The sequence below is a fragment of the Muntiacus reevesi genome, chromosome 2, assembly GCF_963930625.1.
Source record: "Muntiacus reevesi chromosome 2, mMunRee1.1, whole genome shotgun sequence".
In the NCBI taxonomy this organism is placed as follows: Eukaryota; Metazoa; Chordata; class Mammalia; order Artiodactyla; family Cervidae; genus Muntiacus; species Muntiacus reevesi.
Genome location: NC_089250.1, coordinates 249,874,520 through 249,897,599, shown reverse-complemented (window position 1 = coordinate 249,897,599; position 23,080 = coordinate 249,874,520). Strand labels below are relative to the sequence as shown.

Here is a 23,080-nt window from a genome sequence, read left to right as displayed (position 1 = left end):
ATTGCAGTCTCCGTTTTATCAATACTTTTTGATCTTTTAATCTAACTAAGTTGATTACAATCATCTATTTTTGGTTGATTACTCAATTTGAGCTTTAAACTAAATCACTCACCTCTCAATTGACTATATACAGCTGATTTAAAGCAACAAAAGCCCCACTGAATTGTAATGTTAACAACACAAACCCCAGATGATGCCGCATATCACAGGTTCATTAAAGGAAATCTGTTACTCCAGGAACAATTACTGGGTCAATTGTTCATCTGGATCATGGTCTCCTCCCAAGAATGTTCTTATTCATCTCTTCTAAGTAGTAGAATTCCTATCAAAGCTGCTATCATATACCCATTGCTATATTCCCTTGGCAAAACAATAGCATCTCCCTCCCTGGGGTTGTTTTCTGTGTTGAATGAGTTAATACAATAAGCACTGAAATCAGAGCATCATCTTGCCTACTATTATTATTAATTAACTGAAAATGGTAATGATAACAATATGACCTTAAATGAGACTTAAGTCCAAAGTCCTTAACAGAAGCTGATTTTCATTCCTGATTCTTATCTTTTTAGACTTCTTGTCTTCACCCACAAAACTGCAACAATTACCAAAACCAAAGCCCCATCACCCACTAGTATCCAGCACAGAAGTAGGGAAAAGATTGCCAACAGCTCACATTTTACCTCCTGCCCTAAAATTAAAAGAACTTGGGTGAAGATGGCAGTGACTTCCAGGCCTCAGGACCCATAAGGAATGTAAAGAGAGCCCTTGTGTCTCCCTTCCTACCCAGACAAAGATGGTTTTCCAGAGAGATTCAGGCCAGGTCTGCCTCCCATCCTCTGGCAGTCACAGGCCCCAGCCTGCTACATCCTACTCAGTAACTGGGCATCAAACAAGAGTAATTGACAGCTTCTCTCCTCCAGCCTCCCCTCTCGGAGCAGCAGTTTCCCCAGGAGCCGCCTCGTACAACCTCAAACACTTTATTACTGGTCAATTTGGGTTTCCTGCCCACTTTAAGTGGCAGTGCTGAGGGTCTGCAACTCTCTCCAGCCCTCATTGATCAATATTAACAGTCACTTTCACAGCATTTCCCTGCTACTCAGCAAGGCCGGGGACTGGCTATAAATTACCACACAGCCTGGTCATTATACTGAAAGAAATGCTGTAATTCAAAAGTTAAGGCTAATTGTGAAAATAATTTCTGTCACGCTTCTCAGTACCTGATTCAAAAGGGGCAAGAGAACTCAGAGCTTGTCCCTTTTGGGTCTGTTTGTTTAACCAGAGTGTTTCACTACATTCAGTCGTTGGAGATCCACCCTCTATATGGTGTTTTTTAATGTAGATGGGGCCAATTACTTCAAACACCCCCATCTTTAGCTCACCACAGAGGTGGAGGAAGGAAAATCATCCTTTAAAGTTTAAATCTTAGGTTTACAGTCGATGCATTATAGGTATGAGGAAAAAAAAAAAGTCGGGATTTAACAACTATTGGCTGAGGTTCCCATAGTAATATTTGTTTATGAGGTAAAATTTAACAAGAAACAAACAGCAAGTGTTGTTTATAAGCAAATGTGAGTCCTTTAAAGTATAAAGAGGCTTTGTAAGCACAAATCTCCAAACCTGGCAGAACACGGAATGGAAATTCCTGGCTGCTGGCAGCTGACTCACGTGTGCAAGGTGAAGAGCAAGAAGGCCACCAGGAACCAGCCTTCTTACATAGAGGGTGCAGAGTTACGCCGTTGAGGGGTTTCTGGGGCATACCGCTGGGCTGGGAAAAGACTGGGCCCTGAATCTGGAAGCAAGGCTAACATATCAGTATAGCAGAGAGAAAGAGAGGAGAGGGAGAAAATAAAAGGCTGACAGAAAGAAGCAGTAATTATTTTCAGACCCAAGAGGGCCTTTCTCCTCCAAAGATGGATTAGGTGTCTCACCTAGAACCACCTCAGCTGGGTTGTTTTTCCACCGCCTTCACAGTGCTGCCACAGGAGGCTCAGGAGAGAGCCCTCAGTCTGGCTGGAAGAAATAACAACAAATCTATAGAGGGGCGTTGGGGCAGCTGCCACGTGGCAGGGACATCCCTTGTGGACCTGGCCTTGGCCAGACCCTCTGGGAAACCCTGAGCTCAGTCAGAAAGGGAGAGGCAGGGAGCTGAGAGATAGCAGGAGCCTGCCAAGCACTTAAAATACAAGAGTTATTGAAAAAACAGTCATCCTGCCCACTCTCTATATACACAAGCCTCATGGGCAGGATGAAGAGCAGCCAGTGTTGGTTCCAGGAAACCAATAGGTTGGTTCACCCTGCGAGAGACGACTCTTGGTGACTCCTCAGCCACCACACCATGCCTCGTGATCGAAAGTCCAGGCTGCCCTAATCCCTCAAGGGCCGGAGGCGGCCCTCCTTTCGGCCATCTCTTCAGTGGGTCATCAAGATGTCTCACAACCTCAAACCCAGACCCCTGAAATCTGTGTTCCGCCACCTCCTGCCCAAGTTGCAGCATGAAATGAACTTTCTTGAGCGGTGTCTTCGACCTGCCTGGGTAGGTAGCACAAGCCCTGTTTGCCTCTTGAGGGTTGGAAACACGCCTACTTCTCACCAGCCTCTCAGTGCCCCACTGCCCAATTTGAGCGTGAGAATCCTATGGCCAGTGGGGAACAGCTGGGTGCTGGTGGCCAGCTGTCTTCCCCGAAGGCCCTGCCCTCCTGAGCACATCCTTCTGGTGGAAGAGAAGGAAACCAGGTCAGGACTGAGAATCAGAAACAGCGTTCCTTGAACTTCAGTTAATTTCCCCAGGAGTTCTTTCCCTTTGTTTTCACCCTAAGAGGGAAGGAGAAGTGATCCTGGCTCCTAAGAAAAAAAACGCAAAATAAAGGACCGCCCCCATTCACAGCCAGGCAATAGGCAAGAGCTTTCCCCCATGAAGGGGAGATTAGGGGCCACTGACGCCCACTCGCAGGGCTCCTGCACATGTTCCCTGGGCTCCATGGTGGTTCAGAGCCTCGACTCCGGTCCTGGGCAGGGACTTGCCCACCAGCCTGGTGATCAGCCTGGCTGATCTCCCAGCTCCAGGACCCGGAGGGGAATTAGACACCAGCCGCCCCTTGCTCTCTTTTGTTTAGGAAAAAGGAGAGAAAGAGAGAGAGTGAAAAATAAAATCCTCAATCGTTTAGTACAAGTCATTTTACATGCTGGGATAATGAAGTATAAAAATGCCTTCAAAGAACTGATTTCCTACTTTTAACTCACTGCCAGCCAAGCTCTTTGTGAGGCCTCTCTGGAACATGCATTCCCGTCCCACTCAAACAAAAGAGCTGCGAATTCATTAAACTATTTAATTATGCCTTTTTATTTTTCTCCATTAGCAAGTCCTACCAGCACAAAGTAAATAAAGCCACCGTGGTCTTTCCCCAGCAGACACACTGACTGTTTTTATTCTTTATTCAGTTTACAATATAAAGGGCTATTTTTCCCCCTCCTCCTATTCTTGGCGAGTTTCCTAGTACAAACCCTGCAAACAGAAGCACCCAACTGTACATGCAATGCATGAGGCTAGTGCAGGAGCATTCAGCATTGCAAGCACATACCCTAGACAGCTTTCAAAGTACCCACAGCCAAAGGCAGCCAAACAGCGCTTTACAGCCAGGCGCGGAAAAGATATTAGTTTTTTTTTTTTTTATACTCTAGTAAATTTGCTTTTTACATCTATTTCTTTTCAGAAGGGCTTGTTATTGAGCTCACTGTCCACAAATTCCATTGATCTCAGGCTGTGACTCAATCCATATGCTCACGCTTTGACACCAGCACAGCAAGCAAGCGATACAAATCCTGTTCAGGCTACAAACTTATTGATTTTATAGATTTCCCCCAAAGTTGTGATAATGATATATCATTGTTAAATTTGGTAGAACAAACTGCTTTCCCAATCTGTCAATGCGAGCATGAAAACCAATTCACAGCCTTGTTTAGAAGGCTTTCCCATCAGAAAAATAAGTACAGCCAAAGGAAGCAGACCACTGATACCTGGCCGCTGGCACCCCTTGATCTGTGATTCCTTCCCCCGCTGCCCTTTTCCGACCCTCAGCACGCTGGGCTGCCAGACTCGTGCTCGTCGGCTACAATTATCACAGTGATTCCTCCCCAGGATGCCCAGTATTAATTATTAACAGCTGGAAGCATGCTGCTTGGGTGACCCACATCAGTAGGTTTTAAAAGACAATTTTGGTCATTTTAATATGCTATTCAGATGCACTTGGATCCATTAGGATCCTGGCATTATTGACTTTAATAGGTCAAAACAAATTTTTTTTTTCTTCTCTCTTCCTTACCTTTGAGAGTCAAGGCAGTTGCTTCCAGCAGGGGGCAGACATCAGACAATGTGTCCTTTGAAAGGATATGTCTTCACGTCTATGCCGTGATGGGTTAGGTGGCGCCTAGCTCTTAGCTCATGTCCTAGCTATGGGCTAGATCTTGAGTTCTACCAACCTGAGAAGATTTCACAAGCTTCACTTTTTCCCAGGGTGTTTGTGACTCTGTTTCTCATATCATGTCACCAAGTGTCCATCCATTTAAGTACCCTCTAGATGACCCCATCTTCTCCCTGTGCATTCAAACTCTCTATTGCATGAAGGTGTCTGCCTAACTCATTTCAACAAATGTGCTGACTTTCTACTCCCAACTGCTCCATCAACTGGAATATGTTTTCAGCCATTACTGGGTTATTTCCTTGGCTCATGATGATAGTGATTATTTTAGATGTTTCCAGTGTGTCTACTTCCCTTATTTCTAAAACTTTCGACTGCATAGTTTCCTTTCCCTTCCTTGTCTCACCATCTGCCCTTTCCTGCTTACTGTCTTACTTGAGGATGTCCATGGGCTCCTCATTCACCAGCTTCTTAGTCCTCTTATCACTAATTTAAACAAAACAATTTGACAAAACCATAGAAAACTCTGCCAGTCTCACCTCCTCAAGTAAAATTCAAGTCCCTCTTTTTCAGCATCTTTCTTTGCCTTCAAATAATGCCTTTTGTTTCTCTGCAGTCTCTCTTCCCGCCAGAATTACAGCTACCTCTTACTCCAGGATAGTGTCAACCCCCAATCTACCTGCTTCACTTAAAATGGATGCCACGGGAAATGTAGTCTCATCAGATCTTTTGTCAGATAAAATTCCAATGACTCAAATCTCCACAGTTTTATTCTCCCCTCATGTACATTGTCAATTCCAACGTGGGTTGAAACCTAGGTATCTTATCGTCTCATGTTCTGTAGAAAGCTGACTTTAACAAATAGGATCCAAAACCAAATGAGATCAACCGTGGACAGACCCACTTGGCCTTTTCATTCAAGTACACCCAGGTCTAAGCTTGCTTATCATCCTCAAGCTAATAATAATGTACATCCTCATGACTTTAATGTTAGCAATGGACTTTCACACAACTTTCTCACAATGTGTGACAGAGCATAAGTAGGTGTCACCTTTCTCATTTTACAGCTGAAGACACCAGGGCTGAAATGCTATTGGTTAAGTTAGTAAGTAGCATAGCTGTTCTTTATACCTAGGACCTCTGGGCTCTGAATTTAGTGGTCTTTCCAACAGAGCATGTTTCCTCTCAATGTGAGTTATTTAAACAACAATCCTTGCATTCTAGGTACACCACTTCCCCAAGCCAAACACATCAGTTGAAAAATTATTTTATGACATCTTTTGTTATTTTTAATATCACTGCCTCATGGCATGTCTAATTAATTTTTAGGTTTCCCCTGCCAGGAAATCAAGTTATTATAGCAGTGACCCACAAGAGCCATCATTATGGAAATGACTCCAATTGCCCTCTGCAATCCAAGAGTAGGGTGGGGTGGGAAGGCCAGGAGTCATAATCTCACAGAAAAAATAGAAACTTGCGATACATTATCTTTTCAAAGATCACTAAGATAGAGATTTGTAAAGTAAAGGAAATTTTAAAACAGCCCACACATACAAGATAGTTTACTGTCATAGATTCAGTGTGGAATTCCCAAAGTCCTTACAAGAGAGTTTCCAGAAAAACATCAGAACAATAAGTCCTCAGCCAGGAAATCAACAATTAAATAGGCTGGCTACTCTCTTAACCCATCCACTGCCACTTCCAAAGGGGTAACTCCGGTCTCTCCCACACTGAAAGGGCAGATAGAAGGATGCACCTTTCCGAGAGAAGAAGCAATTAAATTTTTATGATGAATAAGTTCCCCCCACCCCCAGAATTCTTACTCTGAACACACACACACACGCAGACCAAACCGCCCTCCTGCTCATAATTGCACTGGTCCAAGTGTGCAGAGCCTTCACACAGAATGATGGCTTCCCCTGTCTCCTGCATTTGTTCGGCTCCTTTGGGAGGAGCAATTTACAGAAAGCATTATCGATTTTTGCCATAATAGGTACAGAGATGCCTCACCGTCCCTACTCAGCCGGCTCGCTCTCCGCATCACAACTGTCAGGCCAGTTTGTGAAGCCCCGTCATTATTTTTTTTCAAGTAAATCCATCACAAGCTTGGGGTGGGGGGAGGTGAGGGAAGTGATGAAAATAAAATTATTTTCACCTTGCCATATGAAAGAATGTTCGTGTCCTTCGTTGGAAATGAGTGCAAGCACCACAGGCCAGCAGAAAAATAAAAGGAGGGAAAGGAAATTTGCAATACCAGAAAGAAAAACCAGACGAAAGGCAAGGAGATCTAGTTGGGACCTATTGGAAATATTTTTAATGCAGTTATACCTGGGCTCAAGGTCCCTGTCTTCCTCCTCAGGGGGCCTAAAACACCTGCAGCCATCATCTTTAGTGTGGAATAAAGGGAAAGCAGATACATATTCATTGATCTACTCGTGTGCATCATGGGATGGAATCCACCTTGAAATACCCTACTCAATAGACCACCCACCTTTACCAGAGACCACCAGCTCCCACTTTACTTTGTTCCTTTGTGTCAGAGGTTTCCTGATCCCCCCAACCCCAGCCTACCTCCCCCGACATCAACCATTTGGTTACTGATCAGCATGTGAATGCAAGAGCTTCTTACTTGAAATATGTTTTAAAATGAGAAAGCGCCTCTTGGAAATCACATGGAAAACAAACAGAGAGGGAAGCCACACTCAATGTATTACTGATGCTCAAACAAGCCTTTTGATATTCATGATCCACCTTGATTGGTCATTGGTACCCTCTTCAAGCAGGTCTCCAGGCTCAGTGAGGAAGGTCAGAGCTTATCTTTCTTCTTCAGAGGGCATGGTCTCTCCCCTCCCCCAAATTCCTAAACAGACTTGTCTGAGGCTCAGAAGATTTAATCCAAGAATTGGCTCTGGATCTCGTTCCGAGATCCTCAGTTCATTAGCCATGAAAAGTGATTTTTATGAGATCTTGTTCCAAAGATGGACCACGGAAAACTATACAATTACACAGCACTTTGCATACAGCCCGCCAGCCTCTGGCTCAGACCTAAATAGCTCAACAGCCATGAAACTGCAGAATGACAAGTGGCCAGTTTGCTCTTGGTAAAAAGCAAGGATTTGGTGACATTCTGTTCCAAGTGGTACTTTATTGAAAGGATACACTTATTCTGATATAAATTCAACACCTAACCAGATATCCTTTCTCCACTCCATGCAGCCCCAACCTCTGTACCCTCCTGCTGCAAGAACAGGCCCTTAAAGCACACAAGTTCCTCCCTTCCTTTCTCACAGCTCCTCTTTGACAGGAACATCTGGACTGAGGTCCAGCTGAAAGCGGCAGACTTGGGATCCATTTGGACACTAGCCTTCTGGGGCTGGACTATGAACTGAATTATTTTTAAAAACAAAATGCAGTCCTCTTCTATCACATCATATGGGAAACACATTGAAATCAGGGCAAGGGATGGAATTAGTCCCAGGAAACCTGTAATTCTGACTGCAGCTGCCTGATTTGTCACCCTTGATGCCATATACTCAAACTACAAGATGGCAGTGTGTACACCATATTCAAAAATTCTGTGTAGCAAGAAGGAGAGACAAGAAATCTTGGTGATTTTGAACTTTCACTTTTAAATTGTATTTCGAGAATCCCACCAGAACATGGGGTCCAAGTGATGATATTCAAGCCCTCAGTAATTATCCTACCCAGAGGAAGATTAACTGTGAAGCACTGGAAGGGACCACCACAAAGGGTCGTACAGTTCTGCAAAATTTGCAAATATAAGATATGTGAGGCAGTCAGTTCAGGCTACCGTCTCTTTTCACGTTGACTTTTTTAACACTTCCTCTCTCATCAGGTGGCACCCAAGGGGCCACTAGAATTCTGTGAATCTGGTTATATTCAGTTTGGCTTTAGAGAAACTATTTACTTGAGGTGCTCGGTCATGTCCATGAACACCCTAAGTCACTGCCGTGCTGTGTACGTGCTAAGTCACTTTAGTCATGTCCGACTCTTTTGCAACACTATGGACTGTAGCCTGCCAGGCTCTTCTGTCCATGGGATTCTCCAGGCAAAAATACTGGAGTGGGTTGCTATGCCCTCCTCGAGGGGATCATCCTGACCCAGGAATCAAAACTGTGTCTCCTACATCTCCTGTGTTGGCAGGCAAATGCTAAACCACTAAGGCCACCTAGCCAACTCAATATAGAAAAATTCCAGAAACATCCTTTCTGCAAAACAGTAGCTTTGCAGATCCTGGCACAGAGAGACATACAACTACACCAAAAATGACTGGATAACAACCTACTAGTCTTGCGTGAGGCAGAACCTACTCATTAAGGGTGTTACAGACGCGATTTCATTTAGTTCTTATGACAATAGACATTTGCTGTTTCTTTCACTGCTGCTCCCCCAGTGACTAGAACAAGGCCTGGTACATAGTAGCTGTGTAATAAACATGTAGGAAATGGATGCATAACTCATAGAATAATGGGCAGGAACATTAAAATAAGATTCCCAAAGAAAAAATGTAGAGGACTAATAAATACTAATAATCAATGAAGTATAAAATAATATTTTCTATTAACACATAGACAAAATTTTGTTTCATTTTTTAAATGGCAACCTCTAGTGTGGAAAACAATTGCAGATATAGGTTACATGGATGTAAATTGGTACAGCCTCTCTGGGTAACAATTTGGCCATATTTATTACAATTTTTAAAATATTCATACTCTTTAACTACAAATTTCAGTGTTTGGGAATTAATCCTAAACATCAGAGTATTAGGAACAGAAGTTAAGTTGAAGATTTTTATCACAACATTATTTAAAAGAGAAAAAGATATAATCTAAATGTCCATTTCAATTGTTAGATGTTAAATTGTGACACAAAATTTGGTACATTCATGTGATAAAATGTCATATAACTGTTTAAAATCATGCTTTTAAAGTACCATCTAATGACACAGGAAAATACACCAGTTATATCTGTATGATTTTGTGATGTCTACAACACTGTATCTATACACTGAAAAAAAACTCCAGGTGACTACACACATAACATAAAGAGGGGTTATCTCTGTATAACAGTATGGCTTTATTTCTTCAGTGGTCCTGAAGATGGATGCAAGGACATGCTCTTTGGTTTTCCTGCCATAGACCTAGCCTATAAGAGAACAAAATCTTGATTCTGGAAAATGTGCATGAGCCAAGAAAATTTACTATTAGCTGGCCTTGAGTAAGACACTAGTGAATTACTCAATTTTGATGATTCATTCATTTATTCATGCATTCGCTAGCTAGTAAGAACTTCCCATATGCTTAGGGCTCAATAGCTACTGAACCTACAGCAGTTAATATATGAACAAGATCTCTGCCCTCAAGGAGCTTACATGCTAATTTAACAACAGACAATAAACGTAGTATTCATCTGCTTAGAGCTAATGACTCAAAGAAACCAAGGATGATGATGTCATATTTACTTGGTTAACAGTGCCATGGAGTAGGGCTCACTGGACTTATGAAAAATGTAGAGTGAGCTAAATAAGTTCCAGAACTGAATTGTCAGAATTCAGTTTCAAGCTATCTGGGACACCAATATCATTTTCTTAAAATTAACCTTGACTTTATGAATCAAGACGTTCTCTCACACTTGGTTCTGATTTGTAGGTAGCAAAATTAAACGTCTTTCAAATGCATGAGTTCTTTTCTTTCATCTCCCATTCAGAGAAGTTACTTCAAAGTACAGTAGGCAGCATATGCCATGAAATACAATAGTATGAAGATTGGATACGCCCAAATCTCCAGGAAAGTATATTTTTTTTTCTAAGGGGGAACTAAATTGTAAAGGTGAGTCATGTGGTGAGAAGATTCTAAATGAGGATATAAACCATGACATACTTAATGAAATTGCTTCCAATAACCTGGATAAGAATGACTCACAAGGAAGATTTGCAACATTTTTGTACAAACTGGATCTATAATAACTCAAAGAGATTCTATATCTCTCTGGAAAGGGTATATTTTAAAATGGTTTTGAATCTATTCAAGTAATATGAGAAGATATGCAACCAGACATAAAGAGAGCTTGGCATTTCTCATCTCAACAGTTGAATCTTATTGTTATTGAATTTCCAGTTGTTTCAGTATCAAACTCATGGATACTCACATAGCTGCCTAACACCTATGTGGTTGTAAAGCTAAATGATGATGTCATAAAACGTGGTTCAATTGTTCTCCCTTCCACTGATGAGACCAGCACTTGTCATTCGTTTTACCAAAGTGGCTCAATGTTGCTTCACACTGATTATCTAATAGCACCCACTATGAGGAACGCATGCTTCCACGGGGACTCAGTGGTACAGAACCTGCCTGCCAATGCAGGTGATGCAGGTTCGATCCCTAGGTTAGGAACACCCCCTGAAGAAGGAAATGTCAACGCACTCCAAGTGTTCTTACCTGGGAAATCCCATGGAGAGAGGGGCCTGGCGGGCTGTAGTCCTTTGATCACAAAGAGTCGGACATAGCTTACATGTTGTTTACAGTAACACACAACCATGGGGAGCACAGCTCCAACTAACCACAAAATCATCTTCCACTGTTGATCCCCTGGACAGTTCACAAATAATTTAGACTGGGAATACAGATGAAATGAATTTGTGTTTATGTGTGAAGAGTTTACTAGAGATTCAGGAAGTATAAAAGGAAAAACAAGCAAAATAAGATACTCAGAAGGCAGGTTCTATACGACAAAGATCTTCATTCCAAGTACTCTTTGGAAAATTCAAAGTGAGTGATAACATGAATATATAGTCATCAATATTAATTGCACCACAAAACATAATACAACTAATAATAAGTAACATAATAAGTAACATGATGTTACTGATTAGTGAGTAAAGAAAAGTGTATTACTGATGTGAAAACTCAGATTATGACAGAACATAGCAGGATTACAAACAAATATACAATTAGAAAAAATACGAGAAAGGTGTACATCAAAAATTTCACACTGGTCATCTCATAGAAGTAGAAGTGGGGCAATTGTAATTTTCTTCTATTTGTATTATTTTGTAATAAAAACGACATAGTTCTCCTCTATGTGACTTAAATAATTATAGACCTAATGTGTCATTGGATAAAACCCAATAACACCCTAGTTGTATAAAGTAGTTGAAGAAAACAATCTATATTAACAGGTGGGATATTTTTGGCAATGATCTGTGAACCACCACTGGTCTGTGATGAGGCATTCACAAGAAAATTAGACGAGTGGGTTATTTGATTTTTTTTTTCATAAAAATAAAATTATTTGCCTGAAAGGCTATTTTTAACGTTTTAGGTGATTTCTTTCCTACTTTTTTTTTTGGGGGGGGTAGGGATTAATATCCTTTCTTTTATGAAATTTGTTGGTGATAGTGATAGTAACTGTGTCTGCCTAATACCCTTACACAGCAAATAAAAGGCTGACAACACCTGTGTCAGCTTCCAAAGCTTAAGAACACTTTTACTAGTTCTAACAACTCAAAAGTGGGGACTTATTATCTCTAAATCATGCAGTTCTATTTATACACATTTTAATCAGAACAAGCTTGCAAACCTATTATCCTCAGGCAGAGTATGCCCTGTAGGTGAATTTTGTTTACCTAAAGTTGGGAATTTTTCATAAACACCCCTTTACTGGGCTCACATTTCCACAGGGCACCAAGATGCTGTAGTTGAAGACTGTTTCTTGCGTGGACTTGGAGTCCCACTCCACTGGTTGCCACAGAGAGCTGTCTGGCTCACTTTGGTCACTTTTGGCAACTGCCTGGTTCTTGTAGGCATTTCAATCTACTACTGTTTTAGGAAACAGACTAATGGCCTGTTTTCAGGAAAGAACATTAGGGGATTATGGAAGCCACATTCTGTTCAGTAGGATTGGAGAAAAACTAGCTCCAGTTCCTCCATGTAGCAACTTCTTGGATTGTGATCCAAGAGCTTGGCATCACTGATCAAAGTTCTAGCAGTGGCCTTTCAGCTGTAGCCAGTAACCATGTCTGGAAAGCAAATCAAATACAAAAAATAACCTTCAGCCTTTCCTTGTAGCCCTCCCTCCACCTCTGCCCCCCCCACTATCCCTTGGGGTAATGCCTTATTTAAATATTTTCTTGCCTTAAATATTTTCTTTCTCCTTCAGAATCACTCATACCATAAAAATAAAGCAAGAAAACACCAAGAATTTTAAACACCTCAGTCTGTAATGGGATTAGAGCATCTGTAAGGTGTAAAAAATGATTTCATTGTTTCCTATAAACCAGCTCCTTCCTCACCAGAAAGGGTCTCAGTCAAGATGTAGAAAGCAACTTTTTAAACAGCGTGTATTAAATCTGACAAACATCTGGTCAATCAAATTTACAGCAATACATAGGGTCTAATAAAGGTTTATTTCTTCTTGAAGAACAAATTTAAAGATTTTTTTAAAAGCTTTTATATATAAAAAGAAAACTAGACCTGCATTTTTGGCCCAGGCTAATTTCCAATGCTCTGTGCTTTGCCAAGCCACCGCCACTAGGGTTGTTTCCTCCAGGCAGCAGCAAAGGAGACATGTGCTCAGGCTTGCAGGCCAACAGCTCTCCCGTATCACCCAGCCTAGCTCAGGAGGGGCTACGTTTGAAGCTGACTGTGGTCCCCAGTGGGACAGGGACCAAAGTTGCAATAGGGAGGCCCAAGGAAGCCAGGCACCATTTTTCATTTTTGCTGCTTTCTTGTTTGTGCCTAGGTGTTGAGGTTGGGGGATCAGAGAACTGGGCAGAGCACAGAGGCAAGAGAAGGGGATGGAGAAGCAGGGAGGCGCCATCTAAGCCCCTCCCTTTATTCTCTTTTTTAATTTTTTAATTTTAGAAACCAGGTCAGGACATGATTTGAGCTACTTAGAAGAAGGGATGGGCAGTGGTGCTAAGAATAAAACCCAGCTACCACTTCCAACCACGAGTGATTCAGGTTACAGAACATGACATCCACTCAGACACCATCCCTCTCTGACCCTGCCACACCCTTGTCCCACGTGCTCATCTAAGTCTTTAGTAGCCCTATTAACTGTAGCATAAATGGAGACAATATTTTGAAAATATTAAACTATTTAATTTTTCCCCTTAAGAGGGTTTCTCTCACCATCCATTAAATAAATGTGTTTCGTTGTTTCAAAGGAAGAGTGGATAGGTAAGAGTGTCTACATCAGTGGACATTGGCCCCTGATGTAGCTAAGCCTGGGGCACCCAAATCTATTAGCTACAGAGGAGAGTAAATGTAGGAAATGACAAAGAGAAAGCCAGATTGGATATTAGTACTATCCCCTTGATAGTCAAGGAAAAAATCCCATTGCTACAGACCTTTCTGGATTCATAGAAGAGCTAATATATCTTCTAGATCTTCACTGCCTGATATTAGCCACCAGGGACATGTAGCAATTTAAATTTAAATTAATTAAAATTAGATAAAATTAGAAATTACAGCTCTTCAGTCACTATTATGGACAGAATTCTGTCCCCTCCCCCAAATCTATACATTTAAGTCCTAACCCTTAAAATCTGAGGCTGTAACTACATTTGGAGATGAGATCTTTAAAGAGGCAATTAAGTTAAAATGCAGGCTTTAGGGTGAGTCTTAATTCAATCTAATTGGTGTCCTTATAAGAAAAGGAAATTAATATACACAGAGATATACAAGGGGTGTGTGTGCACAAAGAAAAGACCATAAGGACACAGAGCAAAAAGGCAACTATTGGAAAGCCAATGAGAGAGGCCTTGGAATGAAATCTACCCTACCAACATGTTGATTTCAGACTTAGAGCATTCAGAACTGAGAGAAAATAAATGTCTGTTGTGTAAACCACTCTGTCTGTGGTATATTGTTTTGGAAGCCCTAGATAACTAATACAGTCACATTAGCCATATCTCAATAGCTGCATGAAACTAGCAAGAAGTTCTTCAGGATAGCACCATTCTAGAGCTAATGGCCGCCGAAATAAAGTGAAAATAAAACTTGTCACGGCCCACCACTCCATCTCATTCATGACAACTCTTGTGATTTATTAGCAGTCTTGCTGTCTCTTCTTTTTGCTTCTCACATGCAGTTAGAGCTCAAATAACCAAAAGAGAACCATGGAATGTGTAGCTCCTTCCTCCTGCCCGTGACAGATATATTGTTCACTCCATATGTAACAAGAGCCCTGAAGCCTGTGCACCAGAAGCCAGAAGCTCCTAGTGTTCCCCCTGTACCCCCTCAAGGGATAGGCAGCAGAAAGTTCCCATACACATATCTTCCTGCTCTCTCTAGCCAAGGTGGTGGGTTCAGGACAGAAAAGAGACCTGAAGTGCTAAGAAACTGATGCTCAGGAGTGACCTTCAACTAACAAGGGATAGTAGTTGTGGATAAAAAGTTTTCTTGTCCCTCAAATGTCTCATTATGAAGGATGGTCTACATAGCTCCTAATGACCCCTGACAGGACGAAGCTCCAGTTCCGCACAGTACTGACCTACTTTACCACATCCCTCAATGGCTGCCTTTCCTGCCTCCAGTCCCTCCCAGCACACCTGGGATCATTTTTCAGATGAACTACTTGCATTAAATCCTTGCCCTGAGGTCTATTTTGGGGATAACCCCAACTAAGACATCAGGAAAGACTCGGCAGCCTTTCCCACAATCTTGACAAACACAAAGGACAGGAATGGAAATTCACACATATATTTTAAATGTTTTTTGACAACTTTAGACCTGAAGATCTAAGGGTAGTCTTGGCTACCACAGGCACCACTGGGTCCTTCTACTCAAGAAAGAAAAAAAATCTAGAATTGCTTCTGTAATACAATGTACAGGTTGCTTTGACCAGCTGTCTCCCCTGGCCCCTTTTAGGATAACCAGAGAAATAGGAATTGGTATCTCTAGAGACTAACTGGACAGATCAGTATCAATACACAGAAGCCTAATTCTTCTGCAGGCTTAACATAGAAGTCTGCCATGGAACAGACTGCTGTCTTTCTGACTCTCCACAACAAAATGTTGAAAGCCTTGATGACCATTGAAAGGACACTTTTCCAGTGATAAATGCAGAGAAAAGAAGGTTCAGCAGGAAAAGGAGAATAAGAGGTAACTTTGCTGGCACTGTAGCAAACAGTTTCATTCATGATTTTGCTACAGCTCAAATTATATTACAACAAAAATGACTCTACCATTAATTGTGTAATATCCTCCCTCTTACCGCCTCTTCCCCACCCCCCCAGAAAAAAGTGTGAGTCTCAGTGGACAGTTTATTTACATCACATAAATATCCAGTGTATGACACAGGAGAAAGACAACAGTTCCTTTTAAGAAATTTGACTCCTAGAAGCTAAGGAGAGTGGGCAAGTACCCAAAGACATCCAAATGCCATACAGTTTCCTCCTCTTTCTGAAAGCTGGCATCCGGTTCCCAACTGCACTCTTCGAAGAGGCCCACTCCATGCACAAAGCCTCATTCATGCTAATAAGTCTCTTTATTGGTTCAACAAAACAGAAAGAACTTGAAATCTTGATCTTAATATTTTCAGCCATATTTTTTTTTATTTTGAAACAGAGAAACCAACCGTCAGGTAGTACAGAGCTCAAGGCACAAACCTCCATGGCCACCATTTTTCTTTCATGACAACAAAATAAGCAAAGGAATTCTGAGAAACAAGACACAAGGCTGTGAGCTCTACACAAGACTCAGTGGAGGCCCTGGACGCTCTCCATAGGTGTCGCTGTGGTCCTGTCCAGGGCCTAGTGGAATGCTGCCTATCTTTGAGAGAAAGGCAGCTAGGGAAGAAGAGTGAATACTTGAAAATTAATGATGTCAGTCTGTCTTCATATATCAAGCTAATTTGAAAGGGCTTTAATTTTCTTAAAGGATAAAAAAAGGTTTCTTTGCTAGATTAAACTTGCAATTGTCATTCATATATTGTTTATAAGGTAGTCATCTCTTTGCTCTGTATTTTTTTGTTTTTGATTTTGTATACTAGTTAGCAGTGAAGACTTGTCTGCGTGTATCAGAAGGAATAAAGAGAGAAACGTCCTTAACTGTCAGTTTTAATAAGAGGAGTCAACATGCCTCTATTCAGGTTAAATATTGTCCTGTCACATTTCAATAGAGTCAACAGATTTTTTTAAAAGAAAAGTCAAAAGCACTGTGTATGCAAAAAACCCTCCCTGTCATAGAATGTCAAAGCCCTTCTTTATCTGGGGGAGGGGCGTGGAGGTAGGACAGAAAAATCTTTTGTAAAATGTGAAAAATTACCACTCATAATTGGCGCTGACATAAAAAAGGGTTTTTTTTTTTTGTTAGAAAAACAAAGAAAATCTCTAATTTAATAATCACCTGCAAAGTGTTATTGTGATGGGAACAAAAAACACACAATCAAAGTCATCTTTTTTAAGTAACTATAGTGTTTTTAAGCAATCACTGCGCTTTACAGCAGCTCATACACATAAACCAATGATGTTCAAGAGTGGAAAAAAAGCTACTCCAAACTCCTCAAGGAAAGTTTCTGAATAATCAGTGACAGGCTACAATAAGGAAATGTAAATGTTCAAAATAAAGTCAAGCAAGATTGTTTTAACCTGAAACCTGTTCTTGTAAGCAGGAATCATTTAGGCTTAAGTTGCAAGAGAAAAACCATTCTTCACAGGAGGCCTAACAGGGTTAAAGATATACATTTTGGACTGATGCACTAGACAGAACTGTCACTATTTTGTGCGTGTGTGTGTGTCTGTCCAGTCGTGTCCGAGTCTTTGGGACCCCAAGGACTATAGCCCGACAGGCTCATCTGTCCATGGAATTTTCCAGGCAAGAATACTGGAGTGGGTTAGGAGTGGATAACAATTAGTAAAATAAGCTAACAGAATAAAGCCACTTCTCTGTTTCAAATGCCTGCTGATTTGCTAAAAATGTGAACCCTAGCTGGAGTTTTCAGGATTTGATCTCTTTTTTAAATTTCCTGCAGAAACTATAATTTTAGAAATTATTCTAACCCTGAAAAAATATTTCCATTTAATAATAAGCATCTCTACCAATTAGGTCAGTGTAAAAACTGTGTGCAGACTTCTAGACTAAGTAATATTCAGCATAATCTCAAGTTTGATAACACCAAACCAAATGGGATCTACTCTCCTAAGGATGACTAAGAAGACTAACACAATCTCAACACTTATTATGGTTTCACTACAACCTAGTGTTCCTTAGAACAGTCTCTTCACCAACCAAGGAAGATTAGAGTTGAGAACATCTATAGGGTTAGCCAAATTGTTCATTCAAGTTTTTCTATACAATGTAATGGAAAAACCCGAACAAACTTCTTGGTCAACCAAATACATCAAGTTCTCTAAATTAGCAATAAAATAAGCACACAGACAAACAAATTTTGCCTTCAAGTTAGGCAACCACATATTCTGATTTGCCCAGGACAATCCCAGGTTGCTACTGTTACCCATTTGTTTTAGAATTTGTTTTAGATTTTTATCTTATTAATGAAGTATCATTAGTCACAACTGCATTAAAAAAAATAAACAATCCAAGGTGGTTCTAGTAGAACTGCACTTTGTACTTTCAACTTCTGCCATATATATATATATATATATATATATATATTTTTTTTTTTTTTTACTTGCAGATGAAATGCACGTGCAATAATAGAATTCTCACATTAGCTCACGGCTACATCTGAAAGATGACCACTCTTAATCCATCTCTCTTTCCCAGACCCTCCCTTCCCAGAGGCAATTCATTCCTCTCTTTCAAGGACAACTTGCAGGGTACTCATTGATAAAATAAACACTTAGGAAGATCTAACTCCTCTGGTCTATGGTGGTGGTGAGAGAAGTATCTGTCACTACTGTCTTTGCTGGATTCTTACATGCATGACTGTAAGATGTACAAAGGCAGTGAGGTCAGCAGGAAAAGTAGAAAATTATAGCAGTCCTGTCATGGATCCTATAAGAGAAGCCTGTGTGCTTTTACTATTGAGTTTCCTCCTTCAGTGTATGGTGAGAACATAAAACTACACATTTATTTGTTTAAGTATTTGACAATACTTCTCTATTCTTCAATAAACTCTTAAGCCAGCAGTAAGTTAAAAACCACAAAAGATACAAATTTAAAGACAACTTAAAGTTTTTAATTTCTGCTTCTTAAAAAAGCTGACGAGAGCTTATAACTTTCACAGTATACGTGTTAACATTTACCATCCACCATGCAGGGATCATAGTGGTATCACTGATCAGAAGTAAAGCAAAAAACAAAACTGCTAATGAAGTACTGTATTCTACTTACAACATGAGGGGTTATTCAAAGAACACTATTCCAAATAATGATGATCAAGTCTGTAAAGCTATAGAAAGTGCAGTTGAATACCTCTCTGCCAACCATGGTTTTCATTTAAAAATGACTCATTTTTAACTTCACTCATATGAGATTTTAGTTGAAACAGTTGTTAAATTTACATTTCATATACTCAAAAACACAGTAGTTGAAGTACAAAGACTTTTTGACTAAACTGATGCAAAATTAACTTAAAAAAAAAACTTTACCATGACTGTATGATTTTTCTTTCTTTGCTGTTCATCATTATTGTCAGCTGGGTTTTAGATTTGAAATTTTCAAGAACTACCTTAAAAATCAACCTATTTGGCCTCTTTCCTGGCTGGAACCGCGGAGGCTGAAGAAGAGAAGAAAGAGGCTTCTGCTGTGCCAGAAACAGCAGAAGGATTTCACAGAGCACCTGAGATCAAGCATCTGAGCAGAAGTTTGCCCCAAAGATGCTTCAAAAGGCAAGGAGGAAGCTTATCCATGAAAAAGCTAAGCATTATCACAAAGAATACAGGCAGATATACAGAACTGAGATTTGAATTCAGGCCAGGATCGCAAGAAAAGTCAGCAACTTCTATGTGTCTGGAGAATCCAAATTGGCATTTGTCATCAGGATCAGAGCTATCAGTGGTGTGAGCCCAAAGGTCTGAAAAGGTTGTGGCTTCTCTGCCTCTGTAAGATTTTCAGTGGCACCTTTTTGAAGTTCAACAAGGCTTCAATTAACATGCTGAGAACTGTGGAGACACACATTGCATGGGGGTACCCAAACCTGAAGTCAGTAAAAGAACTGGTCTACAAGCATGGTTACGGCAAAATCAACAAGAAGTGAACTGCACTGACAGATAACATGTTGACTGTTCAATCTCTTAGTAAATATGGCATCCTCTGCACAGAGGACCTGATTCATGAGATCTAAACTGCTGGAAAATGTTTCAAAGGAGCAAACAACTTCCTGTGGCTTTTCACATTATCTTCTCCACAAGGTGGAATGAACAGAAGGATCACTCGTTTTGTAGAAGATGGAGATGTTGGCAACAGGGAAGATCAGATCAACAGCCTTATTAGAAGGAAGAACTAAAGTATCTACCATGATTATTTTTATAACCTGGTCAGTTCATAAACAGTGACTGCTTTCAAACTGAAAAGAAAAAAAAAAAAAAAAACTATTTGCTTTACCATGGCATTAATCTTGTAAATAAATGAGTTCTCTAGATTTTGATTACATTTTGTTCAAAATCACTTAGAAAATTTTAATCAAGTAGAGAACAAATGAATACTAAAAAAAAAACAAAACTATAGTATGAAGAATTCAGTGAATGACAATTACTGAAAATAAAATTTGCATGTAAGAACACATTTATTTTATCCCCTCAAAAAGCAAGAAGGAAGTTTAAACATATTAAATGATGAGAGCACAAGTAATGTGCAAGATTTTACTTCAAGATTCTATAAATATGCTTTAAAATATCTCAAACAATTTTGATGAAGATCTTTAAAAATCATGTAAGTTATGTTTTTAGTGGTATAAAATTGAGAAAGCCTATGATTTTGAGGCATCTTAATTTGGCAAAACATTAAAAGAATTACAAGGAGACAGATAATTTGATGAGTTTAACCTTACGATTTTTTTATCACAAAAAGTTTGCCTGAATTAAAGCAACAATACCTGTGTAAATATTTTGGCTGAAATATATACCACAATACGATATTATCAGATACTTTAGCATTTGTAGAGAGTAGCTTTTCATGTAAAAGTATCATGGCTTACAAAGATCAGTAAATTAAATGTATCAACAGTTTCTAACAAAAGAAAAACAAAAAGAAAAGAAAAGAAAGTGCTGTCACTTAATAGCGACACCTTGCAATTTGCCAAGACATAAGTCTCCTGCAAAGGTGCCTTTCTCCAAAGTGTGAGTTCCCCTTTACATATCTGAGTTCTCAGAGATGATTTCTTTTGAATCATGTCATCAAGTGACTGTACTATGTCACCTTAACTAAGATAGAACTATGGTTGCTTTCTAGCATCTCTTCCCTGCATAGTTTTGAATTAGCACTGCCCACAAGTGACACTGTGTGCAATATCTGGAAGGCAGAAGTACAGCCTTTTTTTTTTAACGCTCTGAAGTTTGGGGCATGTGGCTGGGTACAGACACAATGACAGCTCATATACACTATCAGGGATCCGCTGGCTCACCCAGGTGATGTGCAGCAGCACTTGGACCCACAGTTTCTCCAGCTCCTGCTGGATCTGCTCCTTCAACTTTTCAGTCCTTGGCCAAGTACATGCATGGTTCCTTGGTGAAGGGTACCATCTTCTCTTTCCAGTCATCCAGTCTCTCTGAGATTAGAAATGGAATCCCTGTATACATCTGACCAGATTCTGCTCATGTATTCAGCTATTCTCATGAGTTTCTGGTTCATTCTCTCTCATCTATTTCAAGCTTTTTTCCCCAACTGCTGATCTGACTGACAACTTCAATTCCAATACTAGATGCTGAGGTAAGGGCCTACAAGGACCAATCTATCAGCTCCCACAATTATGTGAGGCCTAAACCCTATAATAAATCCTTTGTTCGAATCACTCAAGATGGTTTGTGTCTCTGATTGAACCTTGACATATCATCCCCATTCTTCAAAACCAGGTGGTTCCTTAGATCTTATAAGTCACCTGCCAGATACAAACACTGAATTTCATAGCCACTTCAATGTTTATGAAATTGCTTTCAAATGATATCTGGCAAATTGAAGTAAAAATGACTGAAGGAAACAGAAAGGAAAACCAGAAAATGCACTGCTTTTTCCTTCAGAAAGAGGAAGCTTCATTCCTCCATGGAGAATAAAGCCCAAAGAGAGAGGTCATTGGCTCCCTTGCAGGCATCTGATCAGATGCCAATTCATTCCTCCGTATGAGAACTTTTCACTGCATTTCACCTTTGTACATTTTATCAGGCACTACATTCATTTAATGGTATATTCTGACAAAATTGGAAGACATGGTCATCATTAGTAGGTACTGGACACAAATAGTGGTATTACTGCAGATCTTAAAGAATAATGTAAATTAGGACTTGTAAGAGATCTGGTATTTGTGGCAATGTACCCACTCCAGTGTTCTTGCCTGGAGAATACCAGGGACGGGGGAGCCTGGTGGACTGCCGTCTATGGGGTTGCACAGAGTCAGACACGACTGAAGCGACTTAGCGGCAGCAGCAGCAGCAGCAGCAGCAGCAATGTATATGCTTTATTCATTGTCAATTCTGCCTCATCCCTCATCATGGGGAAAAAAGGAAAGGGTAAACAGGCACACTAGGATAGTGATGCAGCCAGCCATTTCTATGGTGTCCATGAGTCCAGTGTGGATAATGGATAAATTTGTCTGACAAATATAACACAAGAAAAACAATTTAACCTGGTCCCCAAGTTCTTTCTTATTTTTAGTCATCCTTAAAGGGATTAAGACAAACACCCCAATTCTCAGCTGCCTTGAAGTTAAGAAGATGTCTGGGCATTTTACCAGCATGAGGAGTAACATCAATGCCATTTATAAAGGGATTAATAATTAAAAATATTTCCCCAGAAAACAAATACCATACAGAAGCTATTCAAAGCTTCAAAGGGTCCACACAGGCTCCATATACTTAGCCCATTTGAGTTATTTCAATTTATTTTAGGAAAAGAGAAAAAAAGTCCTACAAAGCTGACATTATATAGCAAAGTTTCAGGGATATGGGAGCTATTTAATCATTTTGTGTGTTACCCTGGCTTTTCTGCAGCCTCTTTTTCCTGTGGTTTTGTTCTTGTGCTGCTCATTAGCACCTCCCCCAGAGAGTGGGCAGGAGCAGGGAAAAAGAGATAAAACTCAAATCAGACAATTTTTTCAGTCAGCCTGTCAACAAGTTGAATATATTGAGAACCCAGGGGGTGCAGAGGCACTTTTTAGTAGCTCTGATAAAAGGTTTGGTGGGGGAGGAGGTCAAAACTAATGGCAACATTGAGATTTTTTTGGATTATCAAGGGATGGTATTGATTTGTGCCCTCCACATCTCCATTAGTGCAGATAATCAAAAGTGGGGCAAAAATAATTAGCATCTATAGAACTCTCTTAAAGAAGACACTTAAAAATTTATCACTTTTATCCCCATGACTTTGGGAACTTGTTGGGCAGTTCAAATAGAAAACAAACAAATTAATTTACTTTGCTTTGTGTAAATTCTTAAAAATCACATTGAAAGGAAAAATAAAATTCATCACAGCAGGTTCTCTAGCTCCCCAACAGCCTTCTCCTTTCAGCCTGTTTCCAGAGGGGCA

At 40.2% G+C, this 23,080-nt stretch overlaps 1 pseudogene; it reads left to right on the top strand.

The window, feature by feature from the left end:
- Window positions 1–2,425: 2,425 nt before the first annotated feature.
- On the top strand, window positions 2,426–19,850 carry LOC136157468 (large ribosomal subunit protein uL30-like; annotated as a pseudogene).
- Window positions 19,851–23,080: the final 3,230 nt, after the last annotated feature.